The 7,345-nt window shown below is 28.1% G+C and overlaps 1 pseudogene; it reads right to left on the bottom strand.

Moving 5' to 3' along the window:
* The window catches only part of LOC105627793, a 109,692-nt pseudogene that overhangs the window by 54,183 nt on the left and 48,164 nt on the right, over nt 1–7,345 (bottom strand).

Below are 7,345 nucleotides of genomic sequence, written 5' to 3'. Positions count from 1 at the left end.
GAGAGAGAGAGAGAGACGGTGAGTCCGATTATTTCTACTTAGCGAAGAACTCAGTAGACATCGGCTATAGAGAAAGAGAAGCTGCAGCTCACATTGCGAAATCGTCTATAGTGCGAAATTCATCGATTCCGACTGTAAACTCACCTGAATACCTGTTTACCGCAGTTCGATTAAAGTGTCGGCAGCTCTACTCAAAGTAAAATAGAAATGGCTATTGCAGCAGACCTATATAGACTGCATTCACTACATGTATCCTGTATACGTAATGTTATATGCAATTGTTTGAGTTTGAAGTTTTCATTACCATTGTCAAATACACACGCAAACACATGCACACACACAAACGCGCGCGCGTACATAAAATACACGACACGAAAACTAAATTTTTTAACGTTTAGATTTCTATCAATTTCGCTAGATATTGTATCGTTATAATTAAATTGGATTAGCTAATCGTTATAATTAAATTGGATTGAATTAAATTTAAAATAAATTCTCTAAATTTAGAAAATTAACATTTTATCATTTTTCATTTATTAGAAACCAATATAAAAGTGATACTCTAAATAAGAAGATATAATTTTTAATTAAAAATAATTAACAGAGAGTTATATAGATTTCATGCGGTAAGTATATACATATGAATATATACACACTAACCAACACATACATACACACACGCGCGCGAATATATATCAGTGTTTTGAGTTTTTTTATCTTTCCTTAAAATTTCTATTTCTTAAGATTAAGAAATTCGAGGAGGATCTTATATATTATGTATGTGTAATATATAAGATCCTTCTCGAATTTCTTAAGTTTAAATATATTTATTAAGTTTAAAAAAACTCGAAGTACTGATATTCAAAGAAATCAAAATTTTAAATACGTACATTAAATTTCGTTTTTTATTTTATTTAAACTTACATTAATTAACTATTAGTTATCGTTTTATATATGTGTACGTATTCATACAATAATACTTAATAAATATATACATTTTTTTATTTTACATTACTGCACAAGAAATTTTCTATAACATAGATAAATTCAAGGAATTTGAATTTCTCTAATATTATTAGTGACCAATAAATTGCGGCAGAATAGTGATAAAATAAAATCACCAGACAGTCACAGAAAATAACTAGATAAAAGAAATGATTTTATATTGTAACTATCATTTATAGTGTATCGTGTGCTATCAAAGCTTTAAATCATTGATTCAATAGAATGTTTTATCTCTGTTTAAAGAAAGAAATCAACATTGAATCTATAAAATTCCAATCTTTATAGACCAATTTAATTTAACTCTCTAGTTTAAGAGCAATCAAAGAAGCAAATAAAGTTTAAATAAAACAATACAAGAAAGCTCAACATTTATGCATATTATCTCAATATTGAGTATTATATAACGTTAAATGCACGCGTTTCCTCGTTAATGCATCGATCACTGGACCTCATAGAAACATCTTGTGCTCAACTGAATCGGGAATCGTTTATGATAATCTTGCGCTTAGGAACATAATATAGGATAATTTCAGGACAAAGCCGAAAATAATTGAGACGGTTATTCTGTTATAAACAATAGTCACTTATTCGAGAGAACCGAGAGAAATCAATATCTCGCGTCTTCCATGACAATGTTCGAAAGTAGTAGATAAGTTATGACGTGCGCGCTACCAAAGCGACTGTTTTCGAAATTAGAGTAGAAGGCTATGATTAATCGAAAACTTGTAATGCTTACGCTATGCTCGGGCGCCTATTTTGATTGAAACGCAATGCGTACGCAAATTAAGGGATGCATGAGATTACCAGCGGCGTTTAGAGCCTGATCTAGCCTGATCTAAACATCGGCAAATGTTGAGTTTAGCAACGCAATATCAAGTAGAGTTTAGAGAGATTTAAGTATGCACATCTGAAGATATATAGTTTAGATTTACTTAAACTCAAGAGGAAATTAAACTGAAATTGTTACGTTATCATAATGTTATGTATCAAATCATAATATGTGCTTCAATATACGTATATTTATAAATTTTAACAGATCGCTAAATCTATATAATTTGCTAATCTCCTAAATCTGATATATTTTTGCAAGTTTAAGTTTAAAACAATTTAAAACTCACTACAAAAAAAACTATAAAATATTGAAATATTATGTAAAATACATAAAAATTAAAAAAATTTTCCTTTTTGTAAATGCCTTTGCATAGTTTACATCCAACCACGCTAGACGCATTAATTAAAAAGATTATGGAATATTAAGTCTTAATTGCTTTAAAAGAGGTCAAACACAGCCTCACTGCAAGTATTGTACAAAGTTTTTAGAAAGTTTTGGGAATAGTATGCGCGTCGAGAGACATTTTATGGCTTCTTTTTTATAATTTTTCACTATCTTATCAGCGCCCACTTTTTATATTAGTTAGAAAAGTAAGAAATGAAAAAGTGCATTAAAGTTTCTTCTAAATTCGTTAACAAGATTTATTACTAACATCATTTATTATCAATGTCAAAATTTGCAAGATAAAAAGAATATTCAATATTATTTTAGTTAAGAATCGAGTAATTTTGTTTAGAAAAAAAATTTTCTAATATATTGATTATTGACTTATTTATTAATCTTAACTCGTAATTTGATTTATAATATTAGTAATTACTATGACAAACCGCAAAAAGTGAATCAAAAAGTTTAATAAATTTACACATAACAAAGTCTGTGCATAAATAAGAACAATTTTATGTTATTGTTTAGCGTAACATAAAGATGAATCCACAAAAAATTTTTTGCTATTAAAATCGTAGGAAAAATTAATAAATATATTAATCAATAAATATATTAATCAATTTATTAATATTCAGCATATTATTCATTCCGCAAGACGCGATGTCCTACTGCAAATAAAACAATTTACACTGATGGCAACAATATTTTAAAGTAATATTGTTTATTAAAAGCATTATAAATATTTTTGTAATATTACAGACATAAATTTTATTATTCAAATTGTTTTATCCAAATTGTTTTATGGATATAAATAATTATATGGAAACAATAAATGTATTAATCAGTAGTACCGGCAGTTTGCTTCTATTCACGTCAAATTATATCTTATTTAAGTTATTTTTAATTATTTTTATATAGGTCGCCGCTAGTTATTTTTAATTATTTTTATATAGAGCACTGCTCTTCTTCAATATATCGTTAATTTAACTAAAATAATAGAATTAAACAATTTAACTCAACAAGAAAATGTATTAAATTTCACTCAAATTTAGTTTATTATATATTGACTACATACGTTATTGTGGACACTATTTAATTTGAACTACAGAAATGAATTAATTTACATTTTGAGACATATATGAAAGTTAAAAATAACAAAATGTTATTTAACTCAAGGAATTGAGCGATTGTTCCTTTGATATATAAAAGTAGTTATGAATCCAATTAACTGTCTGTTCAATAAATTTCTATTCAATTTCATTATTATTTAAAGAATGATATATTGACCAATTCATAGTCAATTAGCTAAACATTTCCAAACTGTCGCGCTTAAATTGCTATGCGCATCACATCATTACGTTGATTGCGAACAAAATATGGAAGCATTTTATTTTTACAGAACACGTCGCTATAAGTGGTGACGAAACAGCATTTCGAAACGCTCGTCAAAATACGATGCTACCCGACATGAGGCCAGAAACCGTCGAGCGCGCAAAACGCATTGCAAAAGTTGTAACACGCCGACACGTCGACTATTGCGGAAATAGGTTACTGAAAATTTCATTCAACGTTACCGCGGCGACGATGCGCGCGACCAACGTTTCGAAAAATTCAATTCGAGTCTTACCTTGCTTGACATCTCACAGCACAGTGGCAGATACCACGTCACTCTCCTGAAACAAACAAGTGAGTGTTTCATGAAGGAAACGTTGCAATATTGATTCTTTGGCGAGAAACAAATCTCTGTCTTACAATTTCGCAACAGAAAAAGAAAACATGATCACTTTTTTGCTCTTTTTCTCTTCTTTTATTTGTTTTTTTACTAAGCTACATAGATATATTTATGAATTATAATTATATAACAGTAAAAAAAGTTGATGAAAATTTGATAACATAATGTCGGAACAAAAAAATTTTCAGTGAAAAAATTTAGTAAAGTAGCGATATTATCAAATTATTCAATTTGGACAGTCCGAAAAATTTAAAATATCTTTTTTTAATTGTTTTCTCGTTTCTAAAAATTAATAATAAATTTCTAATTCATAATTTTTTCGAGATTACAAGTGTGTATACGTAGCCAAAGACACAACTTGTGATAGTAAGATTAGATTTAGTCATCAAATCTACTCGCTACTGTCTGCCTTTTACGGTAACATGATTTAATGAAAATTTCATCAGCGAGTGACCCAAGTGACCACATCGAAGCTTCTGTATATATAGTATATATTGCCTGACTAAAGCAAATTTAATTACGTGCTCGCAAAAAGATGGCCACTAGTGATACTATAATTATATCTTTTAGAAACCTATCTAACTAACTAATATTAATTTTGAAAGCAAAGAGAATAATATATCAATATCTATATTAGTAAAATTTTAATTCAAGATTTAATGTAAAAGTTGAATATAGTAATCTACCATCACATTTTCACTCAAAGCAAATCCTCATCAAATTCGACAGAGAACTATTATATCATGTATGAATTTTCCGTGTATATCCCGTGTAATATTAATAAGCGATGAGGGACCTCCTGAAATTCAACGCAAAATATACTCTGTCGTGCGAATAATTAAATAGATAAATCAAAGATTACCGGCTATATCCTAAATTTTGCCGCACAGTACAGCATTGTATTCTTGAAAATGCAAAATCGTTTTCGGTATTCCCAAAAGCGACCACTACTTTGTTTTCAGCACATTATCCCATTTATACGGTTATCAGCAAATCGATTATTCATTATTTATCTATTTATCGTGTCATCCTCGATTGTAAAATCGAAACACTATATCACACGTATGATAACATGCGTGTGCTAAGGTTTATGTATACGCATACCATTTAACAATGGTAAAAATAATTTTTATCATTAAAACAAAATGAACTGTTTCACAAAGTAGTTTTATAAAAAGTCTTATAAAAATACTAATCTCTCAACTCAGTTAGAAAAAAGTATACATAGAAATTTGAAGACAAATTACACCTCAATTACATACATTATAAAATTGTAATAAGAGAACAATAAATAAAATTGTAATAAGAAAACAATAAGAGAACAAAAAGTTATATGAACTAAAAAATATAGTAATATTAACTATAATATTTACTACAAATTGTTAATATTACTATATTTTTTTAATTCATTTATTTATTGTTCTTGTTACAACTTCATAATACATAATTGAGATGTTATTTGCCTTTAAATTTCTAATAATAAAGTGTGTATGTGTGTGTGTATATATATATATATATATATATGTATAATCAGAAATTATATATTTTAAGAATTATCCTTAAATATTTTTAAAAATATTAGTGTTATCTTAGGATTTTTTTTATCTTCAACTAGGAATTATTCTGTTTTATTCTGAAGCTGTATTTAGAATTCGATAAGAATGACAAATTTTGTTTTAGGTATCACAATATGAATGAATGTCTTTCTATCTTCAAATTTCTCATGAAATATCTCAAATTAATATTGTACATAGCACCATGATATTTTAAAATCAGATTACCGATTAATGCGTATGTCAAAAAGTCACTCCAAAATGTAATATGAACAACTCTTCGCTTTTGCACGCTGCAGAAGCAACTATAGTGACGTATGCACGATGAATGAGCAAAACGTACGAGCGATAAAGGGATAAATCCACTTAAAATCTCATCCATTACATCTTTCTTTCCACAGGCATTCGTGTTTCCTAGTAATTTAAAACCACGAAGATCCATTTCATCGTATAGTTCGCAGCTTCACGATAATCTCCAGTTTCACATTGTCAGTGCGGCAAATTCATTATACTTTCCTACAAGAGCACATATGACGAAAACACAGATATAATTTATGCTCGAATATTTCTATATTCCTACCTCAAGAGAATTAAGTTTCATTAGACAAACAACACTTGTATTTGTTCAATTTAACAATCTAACAACAAATCTTAACTTTCTCACGCTACACATAAAGTCATATTAAATATTCTTAAATCTCAAGAGATCAATATTCCGTCCTTCTTTGTTTTAAAACCTTGTAACTTAAAAATATTAATCGAAATTGGCTTAAAGTGACAATTACTTAAGAAAAAAATATTAGAATCTTAGAATAAAAAAGCTTTTTTCAAAAATTTAGTCAGCTATGAAATAGAATATTTGAAAAAAATATAGGGTAACTTCGGCAAATTCGCTGCGCTGAGATTTATGCTGTGCAGAAATTAGAAAAAATAAAAAGAGTGAGGCTAATTTTCCCATAACTATTTTGTTACATTAGTTATATTAGTATTGTGTTATAATTTCAGTTTCTTATTGTTAATATTAATGAAATTATTGTAAGTTGAATCGATATTTGTCACTGTAATAAGTAATGCTATCATAAATTAAAGTCTACATAAAATGACTGTAGGGCGTGTAAAAGACTTAGTGATTATTTTGTGATATATACGTGTAGTGGAATAGTAAAGCATGTTGTATAGCAAAATACAAGTGCTTTGCTTTTGTATTCTTTGTTTAGTAGTTTGTTGTCTTATATAATCTGTTTGGGATAAGCGGCATTTTTAGCGAACGGGGATTTATGCCCAAAGCATACAAAGTGCGCAGATTGAATTCAGTGCACTAAATGCAATAAACGCATTCTATGAAATATGTACTTCATATTATAACACTTGTAATATATGTAGAAAGATTGTAATTATTATTGATTATTTCATATACATATTTACTATTTCTATTCCTTAATAAAACTTTCTAAACACATTTTATAAATTATTATGTCATTTTACGTCTTATTTATATACATTATTTATAAATTTTTCATGAGCCGTACATACTTCCTCCCTTCTCCTCTTATGAATAGCCATATATCCCACCCCTATGAGATATATGGCAAAAATACAAGGATTTCAAAAAGTTTATTTTTTAATGTGAAAAATAAATATTTCGGATTTCTAACATTTTTTTCATAGTAGTAGACAGTACAAAGTTTTTACTGATATAGTTCGTTTATTTTAAACACAGTAAATAATACTTAATAAATTAAGTTTTAGTTTAAGTTGATAGATGCGGCGTATATACCGGAGTTACCCTATTATACGAAGATTAGAAGTGGAGAAATAAGAGGCTCTCTCTCTCTCTCT

Source organism: Atta cephalotes (assembly GCF_000143395.1).
Source record: "Atta cephalotes unplaced genomic scaffold scaffold00010, whole genome shotgun sequence".
NCBI lineage: Eukaryota > Metazoa > Arthropoda > Insecta > Hymenoptera > Formicidae > Atta > Atta cephalotes.
Note: the sequence above shows the minus strand (reverse complement) of the source record. Positions and strands in the feature narration are given on the sequence as shown.